Here is a 13496-nt window from a genome sequence, read left to right as displayed (position 1 = left end):
AAAAAGGACAAAACAATGGGGATATTTTGTTATGGTTGTTACCATTGTTTCTCAAGGGTAAAAAAAAATCTCATGCTTACTTCAAAATGATTCTCTCCCTAAGAGAGTCACTGCAACATATCAATTTTATCCTGCATGACTCTAATTTGTATCTGGGGACAGGTATTGCACCCTAGGGTCTCTACATGTTTTTCAAAGTTTGGGTGAACATAGACTTCCCAGGAGACATGCACAAAGTACATGTTTGTGTATCTATCGTATCTGATTTTGAACTGATTAGTCTTCAGACTGTTGCAATGTATGTATTACTGCTTCATATGATCCAAATATTTTTCTATAGTGTTTTTTTTAGAGAGAAAAGTAAGAATTTTCCCATGTTCCTTAGCTACAGGTATATGTGTTCACCATATAAGTTAGCATGTCAGATTAAGCATAGAATGTACACAATTCTGTATCACTGCATATGCTTGGGTCTTTCTGTCTGCCCCTCTCTCTCTTTCTTGCTCTCTCTATTTCTGTGAGTCTTTCTCATTGTCTCTATGGTGAGTATGTATTTCAAAATGCAAGGATCACATCATGAAATGACAAAGAGTTCTTTATAGAGCAATTTACCTTACACTGGGAACCTGACCAACCTTTGAGATAAAATGGTATTTCCTTCCTCAAAAACTTCTCCATAGAATATTTTTCTTAAATTTATCCATTTTTGACTGAAAGCAGGAAAATCACATTCTTTGCTAAGATTTAATGTCAACACACCTTTCTTTTCTTTCTTTCTTTCTTTCTTTCTTTCTTTCTTTCTTTCTTTCTTTCTTTCTTTCTTTCTTTCTTTTTTACTTCTCCCCAAATCTCGGTGCCTTTTGTCATAATAGCCCCTGGTGTTCATATGCCAGCTAGTATCCTTGGCTTCTCCAATCTACTTTTTACCTGGCAGCCAGCCACCTATTTGCTACTTTATGCCATTTTTTTCTTGAGTATTAAGTTTCTTGAACAAATGTAAACTTTTCCTCTGCAGCAAATTAGGATTACATCTACCCGCTACTCTTATATTTTCCAAACTTTACATGTCTGTGATTGGCTGTTACCTTGAACTTTCCTTGTTTCTCGAAGGTCCTATCATTGTCTTTCCAAATGCTTGCATAGAGACCTGTTTTTACAATCTTTCCTTGTACCTTCTTCCACTAAGGAATCTTATGAGAACATATATCAGCTTCTTCATCACTTTGGCCTCCTGTGATCTGATATTTTCTCAAATCCTGGCTGTCTAAATCTCTAAAGTCATTCTCAATTATATATATATATATATATATATATATATATATATATATATATATATAAACATACCATAAGAATAATACTGTTTATTGCTCAAAATAGCAAAGTATTAGAAATCATCTACCTGTGGACAGATAGATAATTACAATTTTCATGGTAATAAAGTAATTATTATTGGCACAGAAATGAGTAAGAAAGAAATTATAATTAATTTCATAAAATATCATATTAACTGGATTTTCTATAGAGTGGGATTGATGATATATACATATTTTAAAGATGGTATTAACCATGTTGGAAGACTTCATTTATTACTGTAGTTACTGCTTAGAAAGGGTGAAGAGACAAATGGTGCGATTGTTGCTGATTACAGAGATAAGCTGGCTAATAACGAGTCTTCAAATAGAATATAACCACAGGGCTCTCTCAGCAGCCATGATATCTACTTTAATTCTATCATGTTCCTTTTCCTATTGTTTGGTAATTGCCCACTTGTATAGGGAATGATTACAGAAAAGAGAGAGAATGTTAGGTTACCAACAGAAAAAACATGTAAGAAATTCATACAAAAATAGTTTTTGGCTTAAAAACACAGGTTAAAAATAAAACAGGTGAAATTTGCTTTTCTAGGAAGACCCAAAGAATTGCCTTGTCTAGTCTAATTTGTGGCAGGAAAGTCAAGTATTTCCAGGTGGACTTGAATGCAATGCTAAGTTTTGTGCTGAGGATGCTAACATGGAATCAGGGGCCATTTGTTGCAGCCTAGGAAGAGTAAAGGAAGAGCGACCACATTGATGAGAAACTGTTACTATGTGAAGAACTCATAGCTACTTTATTGCTATTGGTACACTATAATGTTGGCACAGACTTAATGTCCTTAAAGGGTGGAACATATACACATACTACTTTTACTAATTTCCCCAGATCCTAACATTTTACTGATCCAAAGAAGCTCTGTGGATTAAAATACTTGAATGTAATTTGTAGAAAGCCTTAGGCAAATGTATTCAAGAAAGTTTATTCAGATTAAAATCATGGTGTTTATCAATTGCTGGTAACAATTTACATGCTAATTCCTTAATTTAAAATTGTCTTAGAGAAATCCAGGCAAGTGGATGGAACTAAGTCTGATTTGATAATTGTTCTGAATTTTCTTGTTTCCTTGTAAAAGACATTCAGTTATTTTCAAAATTGACAAATTATGCATCCTTCATAATTATTACTAGCTCATGATGAAAGTCTTCTTATTTAGATTAAAACACCCAAACTAATTTTATTTTCAGTACTGCTGATTCATAAAATGTTCCCAGAGTGTATTGGTCAAACTTACTTCTCTTTCTTTCCCATTTCTCCTTTCACTCACAGCAGAAGACTAACAGCTTGAGGATGGATAATGAAAGCACTGTGTCTGAGTTCATCCTCCTGGGGCTCCCCATTCGAGCAGAGGACCAAGCTGTATATTCTGCACTCTTCTTTGCCATGTACTTGACAACTGTGCTGGGGAATCTGCTCATCATACTGCTCATCAGGCTGGATTCTCATCTCCACACCCCCATGTACTTCTTCCTCAGCCACTTGGCCTTTACCGACATTTCTTTCTCATCAGTCACAGCTCCAAAGATGCTCATGAATATGCTGACACAGAGTCAGTCCATCTCATATGCTGGGTGCATTTCCCAGGTGTATTTTTTCACAGTTTTGCAAGCATTGATAGCTTTCTTCTGACTTCCATGGCATATGACAGGTATGTGGCCATCTGTCATCCTCTGCACTATATAACAATCATGAACCAGAAACTCTGTGTCCTTCTAGTAGTTGTGTCCTGGGCCTTATCCTCTGCAAATTCCCTTGCACACACCCTTCTTTTGGCTCGCCTATCTCACTTTAAAAACAATAACATCTCCCACTATTTCTGTGACCTCTCTACCTTGCTGAAGCTGTCTAGCTCAGACACTACCATCAATGAACTGGTCATTCTTGTTTTAGGTAATATGGTCATTAGCGTACCATTCATATGCATTATTGTCTCTTATGGCTGCATTGGAGTCACCATTATGAAAGCTCCCTCCATCAAAGGAATCTGCAAAGCCTTGTCCACGTGTGGCTCTCATCTCTGTGTGGTTTCCTTGTACTTTGGAGCTATCATTGGACTGTATTGTGTCCCCTCATCTAATAACATTAACGAGAAAAATGCCATTGTATCTGTGATGTACACTATGGTCACACCCATGTTGAATCCCTTTATTTATAGTTTGAGGAATCGGGATATGAAGGGAGCACTGAGAAATATCCTCAGCAGGAAAAAATAATGCATCTTCTGCTTCCCTTTTGCTGCCTAGGACCTCTCCTTGATAAGCACTTCTCTCTGAATGGCCATCTTAAAGATATTTCATTCTGAACTTCTCACATAGATCTTGGATGTTACACTTACCTTTTTTCTTGATCTTGACAATATTGGAAAACAGGTCACCATCACATGTATACATATGTCCTTTCTGTATTTCTCTTTACACATGATATCTTTTCAAAAAAGTTTTAAAATTCAATGTAAAACTCTCCTTTTCATTTGGATAGTTTGAAACTTTTGTTGATTTTTTTTCTTTTCTATCTCAAAAAATTTTTAGATAGGGTTATTTTAATTTAAAATTTTTTTGACAGGCAATGCTTCTCTATGTAGATCTAGATGTTCTAGAATTTGATATATAGACCGGTTTTGCCTTGATCCAGTAGTGATCAGCCTACTGAGTGTTGAGCATATAGGCATGAACCACTATGCAGAGCTTGATCATATTTCTTATATTTAATCCAGCAATATTTTGAATTTTCAGCTGATAGTAAACTTAAATAGATACTGTATCTCAGATATACCACCAATGAACTGGTTACATTTATTGCAGAGTGGGGTTCATTAACCTCACATTGATGTCTTCTGGCTTCTTACGTACACATTGCAGTCACCATTCTGAGACCTCCAGTCATGCATGGAATTTTCCAGCCTCTTGTTTGTAATACACTTTTCCTTTTTATTGACACATGAAGATGTACATTTTTATAAGAAGAAATGTTATGGTTCAATGTATATGTTGTATAAAGTGTGCTACATAATGAATCAAACTATCTCCTAAATATTTGACATATTTTGTGGTATAAGCACTCAGAGTTTGTTCCTGTGCCACTTTTGTATTTTTAACTCCATTTTCATCACCCCTTGTCCCTCTATTATTAAGTCAACATTATAGTTCCCTCCTTTGCTCAAGTTTCATGTGCACTACCAGCTTTTCCTTTTTTCCACATAGTTTGCTCCTAATTTTGTAATTTGCTTTTCATTGTTTAATTTTTGCACTATATTTTTAGATTGATAGATATTAACTATCTAGTTACTTTCTTTTTTCCTCCAAAATCAGTTGTCAATTGATATAAGGTAGACAATAGGGTACAGGTTCTAGGTGATGAAAAGGGCTTTGCAAACTTCTTTAAGGAGTTCAAGTTTATATAAAGTGTAAAAGTGAGAAAATATTATTTGATATGGTGCAGTAATTTTGTGGCATCAGTCTGTTCTTTAAAGGGGTTGGTTGCCCAAGTGTATGGGCTGGTAGAAATAATGTAAATACAATATTTCGATGAAAATCTGAAATAATTAGACTAGAAAATATAATCCAACTATACGGTGTTCTAAAATGATATGAACTCCATATATAACTGCATAAATACATTGACCTCTATTTCCATCTGAAATGTTGAACCTGTGATTTTTTTTCTTGGAAAAGCTCCATAACAAACATATTTATCTTCATTAATGGTAGCCAATTACTCTAACACATATTTTTATATCTAGTGATTATTATGAAGAAAGAGATTCAAGTAGAGATATCTTAGTGTTCTGCTGCTACAATAGCAATTTTAAAAGATGTGCTTCTCAGACTATGGTATGTGATGTTGAGTCCTTAGATTAGTGTACCACTTGGACACTTCTGAATTTTGACCCATTATCTTGTTACTGAAATGTGAATTCATACTTGTAAAAACTGAGATAACTTCTAAGAAAAATAATATACTTATAGCAATCACAATTAAAATATATGTGCATATAATTTTCTATCATGTATACTTTATATTATATACTATATATCATATATATATTCATTTATGTGGCATTTTCATGAATTCTATTAAAATATTCATTTAAAAATCACTATCTTAAATGATAGAAACAAATAATATAAGTGCTAAAGTTCCTATGGTCCTTTGTTAGTTATATCTTCTTTACTCTTAGAGATAAAGTTTTAACTGTTTCTTCCTTATTAATGTATAGTAATGATATGAAATGATGAATTTTTTTGTTTATTTGTTTTTGAGTCAGGGTCTTACCATGAGGCCTTGGACACAGGTATGGAAAGCCATGAACACCACAATCGCTGAGAATAGGCTGAATCTATTTCATAGAGATCCTGTGGATCATGTAGTTCATGGAGACCAGGCTAGTCTTTCATTCACTGAGATTTGCTAGCCTCTGTCTCCTGAGTGCTGGGATTGAAGACATCCACCATCATGCCTGTCTCAAAGTAATTAGTTTTACGTTATATTTGCAATGTATATAATGTGGTTTAAGGATAGTGACCTCCTGTGTTACACTCTCTTCCATTTACTCACCATACTCCTATATATCCTCTTTTTCCTCTCACGACCTGCCTATTTCTCAAAATTCTATATGACAGAAAATTTGTGAAGCTTGTATTTTGACATCTGGGCCATCTAACACAGTAATCATCAATTCAACCCATTTCCTATTGCCCTGACCCTTGGGACAGTCAAAAAGCATCAGAGGAACCACTTGTAGAGAGAATGGGCAGCAAGAAACACAAAGAATGGACAGCAAGTCTGATTGATCAATCTGACACATTTTATTTTTTCCAAGCTTATTTTATACCCATAGAAGCAGGATATGGTGAGGGGGATGATGCAGAATCACTTTGTTTCTGGGGGACACCCCTCTTCCCCAAAGCTGGATATTGTCTAAGTAGTAAATTCAGCAGGAGGAACAGAGCACAGTGGGTTGCTAGGTACCTGTCCACAAGATCTGTAGCTATTTGTTCTTAACTGGGGGTAGTCCTTTCCTACAGAGGCCTCAACTTTTCCCACAGAAATATCAACTAATCTAGTAGGTTTCCACTAAGGCCAAGACTTTGTAAATAAGCACTTATGACTGACAAGGCAGTTAAAATTCATATAAGTGACATCATTTCCTTTTTTAAATGGATTTTTTAAAATTTATATTTCAAATGTTTTCTCCTTTCTAGGTCTTCCCTTCAGAAATCCCCTCTCTGTTACCCCCCCCATCTTTATGAGGGTATTCCCCACCCACCCACCAACGTCCTTCTTCCTGCCTTGGCATTCCCCTACAGTGGGACATTGAACACCCTAAGGCCCAAGGACCTCTCCTCCCACTGATGAAACAAGGCCATCCTCTGCCACATATGAGGCTGGAGCTATGGGTACCTCAATGTTTACTCTTTGGTTGGTAATCCAGTAGCCGGGATTTTCTGGCGGAGGGGGTGTTCTGGCCAGTTGACATTGTCCCTATCTCCATGAGACTGCAATACCCCTCAGCTCCTTCAGTCCCTTTTCCCACTCCTCCATCAGGGACCCAGCATTCAGTCCAATGTTTGACTACAAGCCTTTGTATTTGTCAGACTCTGGAAGAACCTCTCAGGAGACACTCCTCATATCAGGTTCTCATCAGCAAGCATTTCTTGGCATTCACTACACTGTAGAATGCTTCTCTGTTCAAGGGTGAGAACAGTATAAATGTATGTGTATAAACATAAATAGTTAGACAGCAGTTTAACAACATGACCATTTAAAAAATAACAATAGAACATTGTCCCTTAAGGCTCATTAACTCATGTGATATAGGCTTATTGAATTTACTTTACCATGTTTGAAATCCTATTTGTGGGATGTGTTAGTTATTTGTATATTACAAAGTATTTAAATGCTTGCGACTATGGGTGCAGTCAACATTTGAAGTACCACATTGCACTTCTTGAACTCCATAGTACTCTTCAGGCCATATCACAATGTAACATGCATTTAGTTCTACTTAAAAAAAGTTCCAATCATCTTTAACAGTCTCAACAATATTTTAAAGTTCAAAATCTCCTCTTAGATCCAAGGAAATTTTTTCCTTGAATCTCCTTATAAAATCAGAAAGCAAATTCTAAACATCTAACATACCATGGCATAGAATATATATTACCATTCTCAAAGGGAGGTATGAGGGCATAGTGAGGAAATTCTAGACCAAAACAACACCTAAACTCAGTAAAGAACTCCAGATCATATAGCTTTATGTTGGGTGTCAAGGGTTTTTGATGGTTTTGTCCATCTAACTTTGTTGCCTGCATCATACACCTCTCCCATTGTCATTATTTTCCCTTTGCAGGTACCATTGGCAGATATCCTATGGCATTATCATTTTCAACACATTGGTGGCCTCCAATACTGCCTAGGTTTCAGTTTCACAACTTTACCCAATGGCTTCTCAGGTACTCTGTACAGGTATTCCCCTGTAATACACTGCCTGACCTCAGTGTCTCAATGACACTTCAGCAAAGGTTCCATGGTATCTTCATTACTACATCCTTGTTACTGTAGATGGCATTGACAAGTTGGCCTGCCAGTTTGGTACAGATTATATACCCCTTGAGCTACATTTGTGGAGGTTTCGATTTGTTGTTGATCAGGAAACCCCTTCTGCCTTTTACCTAACAGGTTTCAAGAGTATCTGGGTGGGGTCTTATTCCAAGAGTGTAACTCCATTTATTCCAGTGCAAATTAGTTTCCCCTTAATGACAACAATTCCCTTAACAATTCCAGTATTTCTTTCAACACAAACCTTAGCTGTCATTTCTTTTTTCAACAGAAAAGTTTGTACTCTTGCCTGTCCCATCCATTCTCTTTCATTGTAAATCTGCATAAGATTAATTGTGAGTTTCCACACAGCAGTAGCAATTTTAGGTGGTCAAAAGAAAGAATTCCTTGGCTTTTAAACTTAGCCCTAGGAGTGCTCTTAGGACAAAGGTAGAATGCAGTCACAGTTTTCCAATCTACTCAGTGACAACACCATCAAAAAGAAATAAAGAAACAAGTAAAAGACTTTCTGGAATTTAGTGGAAATGAACGCATAGCATACTCAAACTGATGGCACACAATGAAAGCAGTATGAAGAGGAAAGTTCATAGCAATAAATGTCATCATAGAGAAATTTGGGGAAACTAATATTAGAAGCTTAAAAGCACATCTGAAAGCTCTAGAACAAAAACTAGCATGGAACCCTTATCTGAAGTGTCATTGAGACACTGAGGTCAGGCAGTGCATTACAGGGGAGTACCCGTAAAGAGTCCCTGAGAAGCCACTGGGTAAGTCTGTGAATTTGAAACCTAGGCAGTATTGGAAGCCCTCAAGTTGTTGAAAATGTTAATGCCATGGGATATCTGCCAATGGTACCTGCAAAGGGAAAATACAGCCAATGGGAGAGGTGTATGATGCAGGCAAAAAAGTTGGATGGACAAAACCATCAAAACCCTTTGACTCCCAACATAAAGCTATATGATCTGGAGTTCTTTAGTGAGTTTAGGTCTTGTTTTGGTCTAGAATTTTCTCACTATGTCCTCATCTCTCCCTTTGAGAATCATAATATATATTATATGCCATGGTATGTTGGAAGTTTTTAATTTTCTTTCTGATTTTACATGGAGATTCAAGGAAGAAATTACCTTGAGTCTAAGGGGAGACTTTGAACTTTAAAACATTGTTGAGACTGTTATAGGTAATTAGGACATTTTTTTAAGTAAAATTAAATGCATGTTACATTATGATATGGGCTGAAGACTACTATGGAATCCAAAGAGTGCAATGTGGTACTTCAAATGTTGACTCACCCATAGTCTCAAGCATTTGAATACTTTGTAATATATGAATAACTAACACATTCCACAAATAGGATTTCAACATGGTAAAGTAAATTCAAGAAGCCTATGTTACAGGAGTTCATGGGCCTTAAGGGACAATGTTCTATTGTTATTTTTTAAATGGTCATGTTGTTAAACTGTAGTCTAAATATTTATGTTTATATCCATAGATTTATACTGCTCTCACCCTTGAACAGAGAAGCTTTCTACAGTGTAGTGGTTATTACAGAGGCTTATAACAGGCCAAAGTCCTGAGAATGACTCTGAGAACTCAGCTATAAATGTGTAATTATATGAAACTCTCCTCAAACTGGACTCAGGGCATATCACTGAAAGGAGGGCAGAAATAATATAAGAGCCAGAAGAAGATAGAGAAAGTTATTAAATGCTTTCTTCTAGATTTCACATGGCCATTGTACAATAGCTGTGGTTTCCTTATCTGGATAAGGCTCATACAAGACCAATTCAGTTAGCATCCCAGTATAGATAAGGGAGGGGTGCCAGAGGTCCCACACCTATCACAGTAGCTGTAAACAGGTGATACCTAATGAGGAAAGGTCATGTTTCTTTGCAAGTCTTGCCACTGATAAATTCTCCATGTCATAGTAGATGGTCCTACACCCTTGTGTACATGAGCAGTATTAATGGGACTCTGAGAGAGAGACACTACCTTCTTCACTAGAGGTACTGGAGGTAGGTAAGATATGGTACATTGCAATGTAAAAGTACATTGCAAACAGGTATAAAATGTTCAAAGAATACATTCAAAATATTGTTTAATAAAAGAGAAAATAATCAAATTTGCATTAATAAAGAATGGAAAACTATTAAAAACAATGACTTCATGAAATTCACAGGCAAATGGATGGAACTTGAAAATATCATCCTGAGTGAGGTAACTCAGTCACAAAAGAACACACACTGCATGCACTCACTGATAAGTGGATATTAGCCATCCCATATGCAGTCACCAAACCCCAGACACTATTGTGGATGCTAAGAAGTGCTTGCTGATGGGAGAGCCTGATATGAGGAGAGTCTCCTGAGAGGTTCTGCCAGAGCCTGACAAATACAGAGGCTTGTAGCCAAACATTGGTCTGAGTGCTGGGTCCGTGATGGAGGAGTAGGAAAAAGGACTATAGGAGCTGAGGGGTATTGCAGTTTCATGGAGATAGGAATAATGTCAACTGGCCAGACACCCCCCCCCCCCAGGAAATTCCAGCAACTGGATCACCAACCAAAGAGTAAACATTGAGGGACAAATGGCTCCAAATATGTGGCAGAGGATGGCCTTGCTTCATCAGTGGGAGGAGAGGCCCTTGGGCTTTAGGGTGTTTAATGTCCCACTGTAGGGGAATGCCAAGGCAGGAAGAAGGATGTTGGTGGATGGGTAGGGGAACACCCTCATAAAGATGGGGGGTATCAGATAGGGGATTTCTGAAGGGCAGACCTAGAAAGGGGAAAATATTTGAAATATAAATTTTTAAAAATTCATTTTAAAAAAAGGAAATGATGTCACTTATATGAATTTTAACTGCCTTGTCAGTCATAAGTGCTTATTTACAAAGCCTTGGCCTTAGTGGAAACCTACTAGATTAGTTGATATTCCTGTGGGAAAAGTTGAGGCCTCTGTAGGAAAGGACTACCCCCAGTTAAGAACAAATAGCTGCAGATCTTGTGGACAAGTACCTAGCAACTCACTCTGCTTTGTTCCTCCTGCTGACCTTACTACCTAGTCAATATTCTGCTTTTGGGAACAGGGTTGTTCCCCAGAAACAAAGCGATTCTGCATCATGCCCCTTCCCATATCCTTCTTTTATGAATATAAAACATGCTTGGGAAAAATAAAATTTTTCAGCTTGATCAATTAGACTTGCTGACTGTTCTTTGTGTTTCTTGGCCCCCATTCTTTCTACAGGTTGTTCCTCAGACCCTGTTTGACTGTCCCAAGGGTCAGGGCAGTAGGATATGGATTGAATTGATGATTATTGTGTTAGATGGCCTGGAAGTCCAAATACAAGCTTCACATTTTTTTTGTCATGTAGAATTTTGAGAAGGGGTTCATGAAAGGATAAAGATATTCAGGAGTATGGTGAGTAAACCAAAGAGAGTGTAACACAGGAGGACACTATCCTTAAACCACATTATATACACTACAAAGATACCTTAATACTCTTCACTTTGAGACAGGCATGATGGTGGATGTCTTTAATCCCAGCATTCAGGAAACAGAGGCATGCAGATCTCAATGAACGAAAGACTAGCCTGGTCTCCATGAACTACATGATCCACAGGATCTCTATGAAAGAGATTCAGCCTATTCTCAGTGGCTGTGGTGTTCACAGCTTTCCACACCTATGTCTAATGCCACTTTGTAAAACCCTGACTCAAAACCAAATAAACAGAAATATTCATCATTTCATATAATTACTATGTACTAATTAGGAAGAAATAATTAAGGCATTATCTTTAAGGATAAAGAAGATATAACTGACAAGGGACCAAAGGAACATTAGAACTTATATTACTGGTTTCTATCATTTAAGATAGTGATTTTTAAATGAATATTTTAATAGGATTCATTAAAATGCCACATAAACGAATATATTATATATAATATATAGTATAATGTATACATGGTACAAAATTATATGTAAATATATTTTAATTGTGATTTCTATGGGTATATTATTTTTCTTAGAAGTTATCTCAGTTTTTATAAGTATAAATTCACATTTCAGTGATGAGATAATGGTTCAGAATTCAGAAGTGTCCAAGTGGCACACTAGTCTAAGGACTCAACTTCACATACAATACTCTGAGAAGCACATCTTTTAAAATTGTTAGTGTGGTAGCAGAACACTAAGATATCTCTACCTGAAACTCTTTCTTCATAATAATCACTAGATATAAAAATATGTGTCAGAGTAACTGGCTACCATTAACCAAAATAAATGTGTTTGTCATGGAGGTTTTCCAAGAAAAAATCACAGGTTCAACATTTCAGATGGAAATAGAGGACAATGTGTTTATGCAATTATATATGGAGCCCATATCATTTTAGAACACAGTATAATTGAATTATATTTTCTAGTATAACTGTTTCATATTTTCACACAAATATTGTATTTACATGATTTCTACCAGCCCATACACTTGGGCAACCAACCCCTATAAAGAATAGAGTGATGCCACATGATTACAGCACCATATAAAATGCCATTCGAAAATACTTCTTCTCAGTTTTATACTTTACATAAACTTGATCTCCCTAAACAAAGAAGTTTGCACAGCCCTTTTCACCACCTAGAACCTGTACCCATATTGTCTTCCTTATATCAATGGACCACTGAGTTTGGAAGAAAAAAGAAAGTAACTAGATAGTTAATATCTATCAATCTAAAAATATAGTGCAAAAATTAAATAGTGAAAAGAAAATTACAAAATTATGAGCAAAGTATGTGGAAAGAAGGAAAAGCTAGTAGTGTACATGAAACTTGAGCAAAGGAGTGACCTATAGTGTTAACTTCACAGGAGAGGAACAAGGGGTGTTGGTGATGGAGTACAATATACAAAAGTAGCACAGGAGTGAACTCTGAGTGTTTATACCACAAAATATGTCAAGCATTTAGGAGATAATCCCATTCATAATGTAACACACATTATACAACACATATATGTATCAGAACATTTCTTCTTATAAAAATGTATATCTTCATGTGTCAATAAAAAGGAAAAGTGTATTACAAACAAGAGGCTGGAAAATTCCATGCATGGATGGTGGTCTCAGAATGGTGACTGCAATGTGTACATAAGAAGCCAGAAGACATCAATGTGAGGTTAATGAACCCCATTCTGCAGTAAACACAACCAGTTCATTGGTGGTGTGTCTGAGATACAGTATCTACTTAAGCTTACTATCAACTGAAAATTCAAAATATTGCTGGATTAAATACAAAAAATATGATCAAGCTCTGCATAGTGATTCATGCCAATATTCTCAGCACTCAGGAGTCAGAGGTAGGCTGATCTCTACTGAATCAGACAAAACTGGTCTATATAGCAAATTCTAGAATATCTAGATCTACATAGAGAAGCATTGCCTGTCAATAAAATTTTCAAATGAAAATAATCCTATCTAAACAATTTTCTATGAGGTAGAAAAGGAAAATAGTATTTGCCCCAAAAGTTACATGCTATCCAAATTAAAAGAAGAGTGTTTCATTCAATTTTAAAACTTTTTGAGGGGCT

At 36.3% G+C, this 13496-nt stretch overlaps 1 pseudogene; it reads left to right on the top strand.

Annotated features, from left to right (window-relative positions):
• Positions 1-2661: 2661 nt before the first annotated feature.
• On the top strand, positions 2662-3584 carry LOC110315318 (annotated as a pseudogene).
• Positions 3585-13496: the final 9912 nt, after the last annotated feature.

The sequence above is a fragment of the Mus pahari genome, unplaced genomic scaffold (assembly GCF_900095145.1).
Source record: "Mus pahari unplaced genomic scaffold, PAHARI_EIJ_v1.1 scaffold_12115_1, whole genome shotgun sequence".
Lineage (NCBI taxonomy): Eukaryota > Metazoa > Chordata > Mammalia > Rodentia > Muridae > Mus > Mus pahari.
The sequence above is the reverse complement of the archived record's forward strand: the minus strand, read 5'-3'. Positions and strand labels throughout refer to the sequence as shown.